Raw genomic sequence first — 15,129 nt, forward strand, 5'->3', positions numbered from 1 at the left:
GGGTTTCCAATTCAGGCCTGAGGTTGAACATAACTGAGAATTTGCATATTTAAAACATTTCCAGGTAATGCTGAGGCTGTGGGTCTGGGGATCACTCTTTAAGAACCACTGCATTACATAATGTGATATCTTCAACCCATTGCCTTAGGAAGTTCTTCTCACCTCAGAATCAAGAATAATACATATAAGTCAATAATACATATTATCTCTCTATACACACAATTCAATATATACGCTAATATGTATTTAGTACTTACTATATGCTAAGGATGGTATGCTATACATTGATTAGGTTACTTTAATCTATACAATGACTCATTGGTAGATGTTATTACTTTCCCAATATTTAAATTGGAATTGAACCTAGAGAGGTATGTAGATTGCCCAGAGAGTAACAGAGATCAGTTCTGATGCCTTAGATGACTTAAATTGGCACCTGCATTCAGAATTTAAAAACAATGACTCACATGGTGAGAAAGTGATTCCTATTTTGGTTCTATTTTACTATCCTTTTGATTACATCATGATAAAAATGCCATTTGCATGCTTGGTCTTTAATATATGTCTAATGTTTGGTAACTTACCCTTAGGCTCAGAGATTCCAGTAGACAATAGTTTCTAGCTAGAACTTAAAAACATGGTTTTCTTTTCACTTACACTTACTTTCAATTTAGGATAATTAATGGAGGTTTTCCATTTATAATACTTTTATAAAGTTTCCCTCTTAAAGAAATGGAAAAATGCATTTATTTAAAGAAAATAATAAATAATACTGCAAGTAGTATACACAGATATGGTATAAAAAAGATTGAAATTTGGGAAACCTTTCCCCAACTAACAGGTTAGTATAACCAATTGGGTCAACATGCAATATCCTAAAGGGAGATTAGGGAAGTGTGATTAAAGTGTGAATTCTCTTTTCAAGAGGGAGAGATTGGGATGTAAAAAGAGCCAGTTTCTAGAGCAACATATATAAAGCAGATAATTATCGATAAATGGTTCCTTCGTAAGAAATGTACTACAGAGATAGACTGAGATTTAGATTTGGTTTCACAATATGTCTAGCAAATTCTCAGAACTTAAATTTCTATAGTAAATTTTGGCTAATTTGTTTTCATCAAGACCAAAAAAAAAAAAAAAGGAATAGTTTTGATTCACTGGGAAGAGATTTGTGCAGCTTCCAGGAACAGCACAAGTAATAGGGCTCTTAATTCTTGGTAGAGGAAGTGCGCTAAATATATCCTGGACGCTGGGCTTGTGTGTGGAGGGTGTGGTGGGGGTTGGGAATAAGATGGGAAGAGAACAGGACTGTAATTAGAGAAGCGGACATGTTCAGGATGTAAAGAGGACTCGTGCGGAACGAAGAAACAATTTAGCATCATTGACATGATTAACTAAACTGTTGGCCGAGTTTAAATTAAGCAAGGTGTTTAGGGACTACAGCTGTCGTGTTTATTTTACTTGCATGTGATGGGAGCTGTTTCTTCCCAGCATGACAACCTATCAGCCTCAAGATGCAAACTGGATGGCTCTGGTCGGGCCAAGGCTCTACAGAGGAAACGCAGGCCTCTCCTATAACCTGTCCCTGATCCAACAGAATCAGAAACGAGGGAGACTGCAGGGTATATGGGCGTGGCCTCTGCGTGGGCAAACGTGCCCTTTCTCCGTCTATTTTTTTCTTGTACCGCTCCTATCTGAACTGCAACGGAGTGAACGTTATGCCAAGAGACTTAACCTTGTTAATCAGGTTCCCAGTCGAATTAGGATTGACTTTTAATGCCTCCATTTTGGTGGCTGCTGTACAAATTTCTGAAAGCCGAGCTGCGCCAGTCCTGCCCTAATTCCCCACACCCCCTTCCCTTTCCTGGAGACCCCACCCTCTTCTCCCAGCCCTAACCACAAAAGGCAGCGCAGTGCCAGCCCAGGACGGGGCCTCGCCCCGCCCCAAACGTCGCAGTGCCGCAGGGAGAGGAGGCGGGCCCAGACGCGGGCGTGGGCTGGGAAACAGTGTGGCCTCGTCCTTCCTCTCTCCGGCCAATCTGAGCAGTCCCCTGGACCGAGAAGGGGGGACCCGGGTGCGGAGACGCCTGAAGTCCTTTTCCCCTTTTTCTGCCACGTCCCATCCATTGACGTGAGCCCACTCCCGAGGTTCCGATTGGATACGTGCATTTTCCAACCCCACTAGAAGTCCTTTAAGTCTATTGGTCGGTGCTGTTTGGGGGGCGGGGTTTGCGTGCCCTCCTCCTCCGCCTCTACTGCGGCGCGAGGGGCGGGACTCGCCGCCGCCGCCTCTGCTTCCGCCGCCGTCGCCGCCGCCACCGCGGGCTCCGCCACCTGCCACTGCGCGTTAGGCGGGGGAGGAGTCGGAGGCGGAGAAGAAGGCGGTGGTGGCGGGTGGAGGATCGAGCGCTGTTCTCGCTCCGGAGCCGCTGCACAGTTCGGTGAGGGGATTTTTTTTTTTTTTAAATCTGGCTTGTTCTGATGTTGGTTATAGGAGGGTCGGGCGAGGAAATTGCTGCCTTTACCTCCTTCCTCTCTTAATTTCTGTCGAGAGGGAGCGGGGCCTATTTCTGGTCCGCTGCGCCGGCCATGGTGGGTGGGGTTGATAGCTGTTTAGAGGCCTCCTCGCCTCCTGGGCCCGGTCCAGCCGGGACCCGGCACCGCACTCGTGTCCCGGCGGATGACATCGGTTGGTCTCGGAGGTCTCCACCGTCCGCTTTTCCCGTGGCTTCTTCTGCTGTCCTTGGTGCCTCGGCCAAGGACCCCGCTGCCTTTCTCCCCACACGGGCGACTGAATGAGTTTCCCCGCACTGACACCCCCACCGCCTTCTCTGCCCACTTGCAGTCTCCCCGCGTAGAGCTGGTCCATCTTACGCCATAGGCCTGCGGGCCGCTCTCCCGAGGAACCGTCCGTCGCCCTCGCTGTGCTGGCTGTGTGTGCGTTTTCCCGAGCTCCCCGAGGCCCGGGCACGCAGTCGCGCTGGGCCCGATCGGAGCCCCATTTCCTCAGTGCTTCTCCCCCTAACGATGCCAGGTCAGGGCCCGCTCTGGCAGTCAGCCTCAGCTGTGGCCTCCCAGAGATTGCTGCTGCACATCATTTTGCGCACATTCAAAATGGTGAGTTTAAAGCCTCTCAGACCAAGTTAAAGAAAAGGGGAGGAGAGAGTTTTGTGGCAGCGAGGAAGAAGAATCTGTGTAGGAGGTGCCCCTCTCCAGACATGATCGTGTTTTTATTTTTATTGACATGCTCATCGACCCTGCTGTGAATCTGCTGGTTCTGTGAAGTTCACGATTATCACAAAAGGCCTAATATGTTGTTATTTTTTATCATGAACTATTGGATCAGTTAAATTTTTTAAAATGGCAGTCACCTCTGCTGAAGACTACAGACCATTTGAAGAGTGTAAATAAGCATGAAGATTAAAGAAATAAACGTTTGAGCTATTTTTTTTCAGTTTTCAATTGCCTTATGAAACTCGTGTCTTTTTATATGCAATACCTTTAATTTTTAAAATTAACAGCAGACATGCAAACGACGTAAAATTCAGCAATATAGAAAAATATGAGTAGGTGAAATGTGAACGTTTCATTCCTCAGTCCCGTTTTACTGTGGAGAGTTAACAAATTACGTTCATCTTTCTAAGTGCACTTTTAAACATATGCATACACATAAAGTTGTTTGGGAGGATGGTATACCAAACACGTTGATATATCACTTGCGTTCTTTACTTAATTATATATCTTGGACATCTTTACTTGTTACATATAGGTCTCCCTAATACTTTTTTTAAAGGTTAAGTGATATTTCATTAGTTCGAATAGGCTAGAATTTATTTAACGATATCTCTTACTGAAAGACATTTAAATTAGTTTCTTTTTGCCATCACAAAATGCTTTCTTTAAAGCCAACTTTTAAATGTATTGATATTTTTAATTACAAACTTTAAATCTTTGTAAATTTTAAAAACAGTACTGGAGAATGTAAGATTGTTCTACACCTTCCTATAGTTCTACCTTCAAAGTCAACTCTTCAGAAAACTTCCTTTGTCAGTATGTGATTATTTCTGGAGCATGGATTCCTAGAAATGGAATTGCTGGGTTAAAGAGTATGCATACTTTAAATTTTTATAACCATTTCTTCCTCATTTCCCCCCCAAAGTTATTCATTACTGTTTTTATGCATTTCTTCTCCAGAAGAACTTTAGACTCAACTTGTAAATTAAAAAATCTTTAAGCACCACATTGTTATGGTTATTGTTGCTTTTTAATAAGTCTTGAAATCAGATAATGAGTCTCCAACTTCATTCTTTTTCAAAATCATTTTGGCCATTTTAGTTCTTTTGCTTTTCGATAATTTTTTTTAGAAGTGATAGGATTTCTACAAAAAGTGCCGAGGAGATTTTCATTTAGATTGTCTTGAATATATTCACCAATTAAGAATTGACATCTCAATATTGAGTCTTCCAATTAATGAACACAGGATATCTTCATTTATTTAAACCTTGTTTGATTTCTTTTATCAGCATTTTGTAATTTCAGCATACAGGTGTATACTGAAAAAAAAATCTCATTTTTGTTAAGATTTATACCCAGGTATTTCATTACTTCTGATACCAGTTAAAATTTAGTATGCAGTTGTTCATTGATAGTATATAGACATACAGTTGTTTTTTGTATATCTTGAATATGGCAACTTTGCTAAATTCACTTAAATCTAGTAAGGTTTTTTTTGTTGTTTCTTTGGCATTTTTCTATGTAAATAATGATGTCATTTACAAATAAAGAACAGTTTTATTTCTTTGTTTTCACTTTGTGTGTACAACCTACTTTCTTTTTCCTCCCTTATTTCATTGGCTAGGATTTCCAGCATGATATTAAACGAGTGGTGAGAGCAGATATTTTGTCTTGTTCCTGATGTTAAGAAGCAAACTTTTGTTCTTTAAGTATAAAGGGCCTTTAACCAATCAACTATATATAGTTACAGTAAGTGTAATAGGTCTTTTATCAAGTTAAGGATGTTCCCATTCTGTTCCTAGATTGCTGAGTTTTTATTATGAGTGGTCATTGAGTTCGCTCAAACTTTCTTGCTATATTTATTGAGGTGATCATATGATTTATCTTCTTTGGTCTGTTAATAAGATGAATTACATTGATTTGTTTTCAAATGTTGAATCAACCTTGCATTTTCTAGGTGTACCTCCCTTGGACATGATGTATTATCATTTTCATATATTAGTGGATTTAATTTGCTAATATTTTGTTGAATACTTTTTTGTATCTTCATGAAAGATGCTTTTTCATAATTTTTTGGTATCAAAATGATGCTGGCCTTATATAGTGTTTCTTCTTGTATTTTCTGAAAAATTTTGGATAGGCTTAATACTTGTTTCATAAATGTTCACTAGAGTTTGTAAGCCACCCACCCATCTGGGTCTAGAGTTTTCTTTAATGGTTTTAAAGGATAAACTTACTTGCTTTAATAGGTATAGGATGATTAGGGTTATCTGTTTTTGAAAGCTTCCAGTCTTTGACGATGTGAGTGACCTTTACTCACTATGTGTGAGCTTTAATAGTTGGTATCTTTCAAGGAATGTACCTGTTTCATCTATTCATTGCCATAATGTTTCTTTATTGCCCTTTTAATGTCTGTAGCATCTGTAGTGATGTCCTTTCTTACATTACTGATATTGACAGTGTGTCCTCGCTTTTGTCTTTATTAGTAGGTTTTCTGGTTTATCAAAAATGTTTTGTTTTTCCGAAGATCCAATTTTTTTATTTTTATTGTTATTTAAAATACATTTTTAATTTAATTGATTTCTGCTCTTTACTATTTCTTTTTGTATGCTTTGGGTTTAAATCTCTATTCTAATTTCTTAAGGTATAAGCTTAGGCCATTGACCTTCTTTTCCTTCTCAGCACTGCTTTAAATATTCTCATAAATTTTGCTATGTTGATACTAGAGGCCTGGTGCATGAAATCCATGCACCAGTGCAGTCCCTAGACCTAGCCGGCGATTGAAACGTGAGCATCTGGCATGGAAGGGCAGGTCCCAGCTGACTTCTGGGCCCTGGGCAGCAACTGGGCCCCCGGACCCCCATGCGCCCCTCTCCGCCTGAGTCACGAGCCTGAGTCCCCATGTAGAGATGCAGTGAGTGCAGCCGGACGCCGCAGGCCAGGGCGCAACGTGGGCCTCTGGGTCGCCCAGCGGTGCCACATGGAAGCCGGGTGAGCAGTGTGCTCTCTCCCGGTTGGCCTTGTCTACCAGCTCCTGCGCGAACCCACGGGGAGCCCTACGAGCCCCTGCAGTCCTGGCGGCTGCAGCCGGCTCACCCGGAAGAAGCCGTGCGGGTGTGTGACAGGCTCCTCGCGGGCACCCGGCACCTGAGTACGGGGGCTTCCCTGGCACGCGAGCCCTGGCGTCCTGGGGGAGGATAGTAGGGGGAGTGAGAGCAAGCTCGGTGGACACCTTGCATTCTCATTGCACCTCTGTCCCTGTCACCCCTGTCCCCAGGTAGCCGGCAAGAGGTCACAGCCCCCTGGCCAGGTGCCGCGGGAGGTTGGTCACCACCACCCAACCCCCGTACTCCATCCCAGCCCAGGGCCTGGCCCCGATCAGGCAATCAGGGCCTGCCGGCTGCTGGTCGCTGTCTGCAGAGTGATCAGTTGGGGCCAGGCCCCCTGTCCGGCTCCCTCAGCACCTGGGAGCAGGGCAGTGGCCCTGCCCCCTGCCGTTGCCGCTGGTTGCCGTCTGTGGGGCGATCGGCGGGGCAATTGGGCCCCCACTTGCATCTGCCTTGGCCTGGTGCCGCCCGCTCACCTGCTCTACCATCCCACCACCGTCCTGCTCTTGTCGAGGCCCATTGGGGTCGGGAGTGCCTCCACTGCCACCTGCTGCCAGCATCGCGTTGCCTATGCCTGCCATGTTCTGCGCCACCCCCTGGTGGTCAGCGCACGTCATAGTGAGCAGTTGAGCTCCCGGTTGAACTCTCTGTTGAGAGGACAATTTGCATATTAGGCTTTTATTATATAGGGTTATATAGGATTTTCTAAGTTCTTATGTGACTTTTGCTTTGACTTACGGGTTATTTAGAATAGAAGTATATTATTTACATTCCAAATATTTGATGATTTTGCCTAATTCTTTCAGTAATTGATTTTTATGTTTAATTTTGTTATAAGTGAGTAATATAGAATATATAATTTCTTTTAAACTCTTTGAAATATTTTTTTATGGTAGAATATGGTTAGACTTGGTAAATGTTCTATGTGTACTTCCAAATATTGTGGATTGTGCTTTTGGGTAGAGTATTCTATAAGTTCTTTATTCCATATTAAATGTTAATTTCAATATTTTATATTAAATATGCTATAATTATCATGTCAAATTAATTGATGGTGCTTATTAGGTTGTCTGTTTCTTTATGGGGATTCTACCTACTTGTTGATCACCTAGGAAAAGTTTAAGTCTCCAAATGTAATTGCATGTTTATTTTTCCTTTTTGTTCTAACAAGTTTTGCTTCATGTATTTTGAACCTCTGTTGTTAGGTGCATATATATTTAGGGTTGTATGTCTTCTTGAATATACTCCTTTGTCTTATATAATATTCCTTTTTATCTAAGTAGTATTTCTTCTGCAGTCTACTTTATCTGAAATTAATATTCCCACTACACTTTTCTTTTGATTAGGTTTTGCATGATACATCCTTTTACTTTGAATTTATGCCTTTATATTTAAAGTGGGTTTGCTGTAGACAACTCACTTTTTAAATCCATCCTGACAGTCTGGCTTTTTAGTTCAGTTGTTTACACCATTTATGTTTAATGTAATCATTGATGTAAATCTGCCATCTTACTTTCTATTTAACCCATCTGCTATATGGTCTCTATTTTTTAGCTCATTTTTTCTTGATTTGCTCTTTACTACTCATATTTATTTTGCTTCTTTAAAAAGTTATACTTATTTCTCTGTGATTTACATTATGCATCTTTAATTCCAGTCTGTATTCAAGCAATCTAATACTACTTTTTTATATAGTGTCAGAGCCCTATAACAGTATATTTTCACTTTTTCTTTCCTATCTTTTGTTCTATTATTGTCATACTTTTACTTATGCCATAAATTCATGATATCTCGCTATTATGTTTGCTCTAGACATGCACTGTCCAGTATGTTAGTCACTAGCCAGTGTGACTATCTCTATTGTAGTAGCCATTTTTCAAGTCTTAGTAGCTATGTGTAGCTTTTAGCTTTAACATTGAACTGTGTAAGATATAGAATATTTGTCTCACAACGTTCTATCAGTGCTACTGTACACAGTTCTGTTTTGAAGTGACTAAAAATAGGAAAAAATATTTTACATTTACCTTCAATTTAATTATTTTTAGACGTCTTCAGATCTTTGTAGAATCAAGTGTCTGTTCTTTCTGCGTGAAGAACTTTATTTCACATTTCTTGCAGTTCAGATCTACTGCTAACAAAGTTTCTTGGATTGACTTAAAATGCTTTATTTTACCTTTTCTTTAGAAAGATTATTTTGTTTGGTACAGAATTCGTGTTCACATGTTTTTCTCATACGTATCACTTTAAGGACGACACTGTATACTCTTTGGCTTGCATTGTTTCTGATAAGTTAGTTGAAATTCCTCTCTCCATTAAATGTTCCCCTTATTGTTTATTTTTATAGTAGATTGAATATGATTTGTTGTGTGTGTGTATGTGTTCTGTATTTATCCTGATTTTTGTGGTTCACCACTGAGCTTCTTAGATTTATGGTTTGATCTTTGAATCACATTTAGAAAATTCTCAGCATTTTTCTTCTAATATATTTTCTGTACCATTTACTGTTTTCCTGTGGGATTCCAGTGACACACATAGTACTTCATTTGCTACAGTTCCACAATTCTTGGAGGGTTTGTTTTCTGTCCTCCCCCTACTGCCTCCTCCCCAACCCCCCTCCTTTGACACACACACACACTTTTAGAAAAGTACTTTGTATCTCAGTTTGGGTAATTTCTCATGACCTGTTTTGAAGCTCATTTATACTTTCCTTGACTGGTCTTTTTATGAGCCCATAAAATACATTCCTCATCTCTGTTACTGTGTTCTTTATTTCTTGAATTTTCATCTTCATTCTTGAAATCTGTGATCTGTTTCCTAACCCTACTCCAGCAAAGGCCCTTTCTCTTTTACTTATCCCCTAGCCAAAATGGAGGACAGTGGTTGCTGCCCTACTCCCAGTGGTTTAATGCTCCCCGCACCCCCCCACCCACATAGGAGTTAGAATTTAGGTAGGGTTTCATTCTTTTCCCACATTGGCAGTCACTTCCTTTCTTCCTCCACTGAAAAATAGCTTCTTTAGTCTCCCAGCTTGTTTCCAATCTTTTTAGCACCCAGTAGGGATCTGTGGATAAGAGCCTGTGAGTGACTGCCAACTTTATATATCTGTAATTCTCAGAGATTCTATACTCTTTTTTTTGTTTTTTTGGTTTTTTTTTGTTTGTTTTTGCAGCTGTCTTGTAATTCCTTCCCACAGATCTAACACACAGTTCTGTGAATAAAGGAAACAACATATTTATTCTATGAGGCGTTTCCAACGATGTAAGTCTACAAAAAAGATTCTATACTCTTTATCTAACCCACACTTTATCTTTATCTGCAATGTAATTGCCCGATAAAAGGAAAATTAGACACTCTTTAGAGGGAAGTAAATTATCCAGAGCCTCTAGAACAGTGGTTCTCAATCTTGCCTGCACATTAGAATCACCTGGGAATCTTTTTTAAATCCTGATTTCTGGGCCTCATCCTCTGGAAATTCTGTTTCTTTGTTATGGGGTGGGGCCACAACATTAGTAACAAAGAAACAGAATTTCTGGAGGATGAGGCCCAGAAATCAGTATTTTAAAAAGATTACCAGGTGATTCTAATGTGCAGCCAAGGTTGAGATCCCCTGCTCTAGAAAATCACATCCAGCATTCAGGAAGGATGCATTTTTTAATTTCTAGGGGAACTATTAAAAGAATGACACTAGCCCGGCCATTGTGGCTTAGTGGAGTTGAGCACCGACCTATGGTCATGGGTCAGTTCCCGCTCGGTCAGGGCAGCACATACTCGGTTTTCAGGCTCGATCCCCAGTGGGAGCCGTGCTGGAGGCAGCCCATCAATGACTCTCTTTCATCATTGATGTTTCTATCTCTCCCTCTCCCTTCCTCTCTGAAATCAATAAAAATATGTTAAAAAGAAAAAAGAATGGCACTAAAAGGTATATTAAATAAGCGAGTAGATGAAATAAAATGGAATCATACCAAAGAAGTCAAGAAAGGAACAAATAATGAATAAGGAAAATGAAAATAATAGCAAGATGATACTTAAACTCGTCTGTATTGGCAATTATGTTAAGTTTAAATAAATGCTTCAGTGAAAATACAAATATTTTTAGGCTTTATAAATAAGTGAAATCCAAATATATATTCTGTTTATAGAAAAAAATACTTTAAAGGCTCAGATAGGATGAAAGTAAAAAGATGTAATAAGTATTGTCTGCAAACACTCACCAAAAGAAAGCTCTATTAACATTGTACAAAATAGACTTAAGGCAAAGAAGTATTATAAGTGATGAAGAGGAAAATACAATAAGTGGGTCAGTTTACCCAGATATAAAAACCTTAAAGCATGTATTCAGCCGAAACCGGTTTGGCTCAGTGGATAGAGCGTCGGCCTAAGGACTGAAGGGTCCCAGGTTCGATTCCGGTCAAGGGCATGTACCTGGGTTGCGGACACATCCCCAGTGGGAGATGTGTAGGAGGCAGCTGATCGATGTTTCTCTCTCATCGATGTTTCTAACTCTCTATCTCTCTCCCTTCCTCTCTGTAAAAAATCAATAAGATATATTTTTTTAAAAAAGGCATGTATTCATCTAGTAATACAACTTCTGAATATAGAAGTTAATATAACAGGAAATATAGATATGCATTTATAGCTAGAGATTTTAAATATACATTTAAAGTAACTGATATAACAATTATATTAAAATACTAGTAAGAGAATAGAAAATTTGAATGACATGATTCATTAACTTGGCGTAATTGACATTTATAAAACATTGTATCTGACAACTGAAGACTACATATTTTTAAGTGCACGTGGAACACTTGCCAAAACATTCTGGTTCTTAAAGAAGTATCAGACTTCAAAGGATTGAAATTATACAGTGCATTTTTTCTTTTTTACCACTGTGGAATTAATTACAGAAAAATAACTAGAAAGCTTCCAAATGTTAGAAATTAAGCAAGACATTTCTAAATTGTCCATGAATCAAAAACAAAGTCATAATGGAAATTAGAGAACATTCTTATTTAAAAACAGTAAAATAAACAACCTGTGGAATGCAACTGAAGCAGTGCTTTGAGAGAACTTTATAGTTTTATATGCATGTAAAGACAAAAGGTTAAAAGTCATTAATATGAACTTGCAACTTAAAGGAGAAATCAAACTCAAAGAAAGTAGAAAGAAAGAAATAGTAAATATCAAAGTAGAAACCAATGAAATAGAAAATGTCAACAGTTTTAGAAAACTTTTTAAAAATAATAAATGTGTAATGAACTGATAAACAAAACAATGGGAGAAAACACAAATTACCGATACCAGGAATAAGAAGGGAGGCATCACTACAGAGTCTATAGATATTAAATTGTTAACAAAGGGAAATTATGAACAACTTTATATTAATACATTTAATAACTCCAGGGAAAGATCATAATCATTCAAAAAATTATCAAAACAGATATGTGAAGAAATGCAAAATATGAGTTGTCCAATGTCTATTAAATAATTTGAATTTATTAAAAAACTTTTCCACAGAGAAAACCCCAGGCCCAGATGACTCACTGATAAATCTTCAAAACATTTAGTAAGGTATAATATCAGTTTTATACAGACTCTTTTGAGAATTAAAAAAAGGAGAATGTTTTCCAGAATATTTTATGATTTTAACATAATCCTGATAGGAAAACCTGACACACACACACACACACACACACACACAAATTATAGGCTAATATTTTTCATGAACATACATATAGAAGTAATTCAGTGATATGTAAAAAGGGATAATATATTACAGATTTGTCCCAGGAATGCATGGTTGATTTAATATTTTTAAAATCAATCTGATCTACTACTTTAACAGAATAATGTAGAAGAACCATAGGATCATCTCTGTAGATACAGAGAAATCATTTGACAAAATTCAACATCAGTTTGTGTTAAAAATCCTCATCAAAATAGGAATAGAAAGAAACATCCTTAATTTTTAAAAGAGTATCAACAAAAAATCTACAGCTAACATCATACATAGTGAGTGAAAGTTCTAGCCAAATATTGGAGGAAACTGGAAGAATTCAGAATCCAGTTTATAGGTAGAAAACAACTTCAAAGACAATAGCACTAGAATCTGATATTCACAAAGGTGTACTGCTGAAATACATTTTTTCTCTTTATAATCATCTTCATTTCTAGAAAAGGTAACCATAGTGAGATTAATTTGCGTGCAATGTTGTCTAGTGAAAATAAATTTGGCTTGGCTATTTATGTACCAGTACTAGTAAGTGCAGAAAGAATAGTGACTGACCATATAGGCTCTTTTAAGTCTGCTTTGTTGGGACTTTTCATAAAGAATCTCAGATTGGATTTTCAAACGCTTCTTAGGGCTAGGAAGCCAAGCTAAGGACTTGTTCAATTGTGTCCTGTTACAAAGAGAACAGATTTTTATTGAATTTATGCAAATACATATATAGTCAGGAAAAATAGGAATATTTATTAAGAGTTTCTGAATTCTGGAGGAATCAGGTAGAGAGCAAAAGGTAGATTTTTCAACTTCTGCTACAAAGGTACACTTTATCAAATTGCTCTATAGATGGTATAAAAGAGAGGCAAAATGGGGGTCCTTTAAATCTGGAAACAAAACATTAAAGAACTAGCAATGTTTGAAATGATAATAAAAATTATAATCATCTTTATTGTCTTATTCAGTGCTATGTAGTTCTTGTTTTGCTTCATCGTGGGTTAGCAGCTTTATGAATCAATCAGTTTTCCATTAAAAAATTCGTACCCTCCATTCAGTGTTACGATCTTAAAGTTATTGGAAACCTTTACTTTTGAGTAACTTGTCAGGCTCTTTTCCATGAATTTCTTTGAAGATGGAGCACTTTTGCAGGAAAAGTTTCCAAAAGCATCAAAGTGAAATAGTAACACTCTGTAAATGAGAAAATACTTGAAAATGGCCATGGTTAGAGATCTTCTAAGAGTTCACACATACATCTACATACACTCACATTCAGAAATTATTCAGTCAACTTAGTTACCATTCAACCAAAGTGACAAAAGATTTCAAAGACAAATACAGAAAGTTACATAGTTGTAAAAGAATTTTCTTCTTTTAAGAGAGAAGACTGATTTTTCTCAGTAATCAAAGACTTGATAAAAATATTATGAAGGCCAGGAAATATTTTCATAAGACACAGAATCTTTGTTTCCAAGGCAGATTACATTAAAGGTTAAATAAAACCACAACCCTTTGTTTTTGTTTTTAATTTCTCATTAAGAGCAGGCCAATAATCTAAAAACACATGATCATATCAGTAGATGCAGGAAAAGCATTCAACAAAATCCAACATTCATTTTTGATAAAAACCTCTTGGCAAAGTGGGGATAGAGGGAGCATATCTCAACATGATAAAGGCCATATATGACAAACTCACAGCCAACATCATACTCAGTGGGCAAAAACTAAAACCATTTCCCCTAAGAACAGGAATAAGACAGGGATGCCCACTTTCACCACTCCTGTTTGACATAGTACTGGAAGTGCTAGCCATAGCGATCAGACAAGAAGAAGAAATAAAAGACACCCAAATTGGAAAAGAAGAAGTAAAACTCATTTGCAGATGACATGATATTGTACATAGAAAACCCCAAAGACTCCATCAAAAAACTACTAGACTTCAAAACAAAACAAAAAACCTCTTCTTTCACCAGAGGAAACCAAATTCTAATTTTGCACCAGGATACTTTGTATTTTAAAACTCTCCCTTGTCTTTAAATTTAAATAAATAGATTCTAGTCTTAACATTACTACACATAAAATTCCTTTCTCAATATTCATTTTCTACAAAGAAGTTTCTTTATCCATTCAGCTATTGTCCTACCAGTAACAGTCGTTTTATCTTAGGACAAAATTTTCTTTTTTTCCTCTACAAAACATAACAAAACATGTCCATATTTTCCTTATCCAAAAAAAGCACATTTTCTTTTCTTTTCCTGCTTTTCATATACATTCATTTTTCTTTCACCCTTATTATTTCTGGTAGTTTTAATTACATATTACTTAGTTTATTAATTAGAATTTTTAACCCCTAAGCTAGTGGAAAATAAGTGAGCAATTGCAGGGTGGAAAATTTGTAAATACATTTTATAATTACTAGAAGTATATTCTTCCTCATAGTAAAAGTTTCATATTGGTACAAGACATGTTTATTCATAGACCCAAATATCTTCTGTAAAAAAAAACCATAAGTAGATCATCTTATGTTTAGCATTTAATATTTATCTTGGAAATGCTTTAGATATAAATGAATATCCATTATTTGGTTTAACTTAGTATAAACTTTTGTTTGTTTAACTAATGTACTTGCTGTTAATAATTATGCTTGGTTTGGATATTAAAGAACTAATCATCATCTTAACTTATTTTTTTTATTGACAAATTTTGAAGATATACCTGCTTTTATTAAGCCAAAAAATGTAAACTAACCTTTTTTTTCTTTTAATCAAAGAGTATCTTAGATCATGTGAACTTAAAAACATTTGGGCTGCCCAGCCAATATGGTTTAGTGGTTGAGCGCCAACCTATGAATCAGGAGGTCACAGTTTCATTCCCAGTCAGGGTGCATGCCTGGGTTGCAGGCTCGATCTCCAGTAGGGGTGTGTAAGAGGCAGCTCATCAGTGATTCTCTCTCAACATTGATGTTTCTCTCTCTTCTCTCCCTTCCTCTCTGAAATTAATTTTAAAAAATTGGGATTAATTTCTATAATTCTGAGAGAATAGTATATATATATACTAAGATACATACAT

At 37.7% G+C, this 15,129-nt stretch overlaps 1 protein-coding gene and 1 non-coding gene across 5 annotated transcripts in view; one reads left to right on the forward strand and one right to left on the reverse strand.

Annotated features, from left to right (window-relative positions):
- Window positions 1-2,305: 2,305 nt before the first annotated feature.
- PJA2 (praja ring finger ubiquitin ligase 2) overlaps window positions 2,306-15,129 on the forward strand; it is a 63,722-nt gene continuing 50,898 nt past the window's right edge. For 2 of the 4 annotated variants that reach the window (XM_023749265.1, XM_006081166.3), the window contains exon 1: window positions 2,351-2,441. The gene's annotated coding sequence lies outside the window, so the exon portion shown is untranslated. Of the gene's footprint in view, window positions 2,442-2,845; window positions 3,118-15,129 lie in introns of all 4 variants that reach the window. The other 2 variants (XM_023749304.1, XM_023749319.1) reach the window with 2 other exon arrangements.
- LOC111825592 lies at window positions 9,509-9,642 on the reverse strand. The gene has a single exon (XR_002828791.1). It is a non-coding gene; the product is annotated as a small nucleolar RNA SNORA18 (small nucleolar RNA).

Source organism: Myotis lucifugus, unplaced genomic scaffold (genome assembly GCF_000147115.1).
Source record: "Myotis lucifugus unplaced genomic scaffold, Myoluc2.0 scaffold_0, whole genome shotgun sequence".
Taxonomy (NCBI): Eukaryota; Metazoa; Chordata; class Mammalia; order Chiroptera; family Vespertilionidae; genus Myotis; species Myotis lucifugus.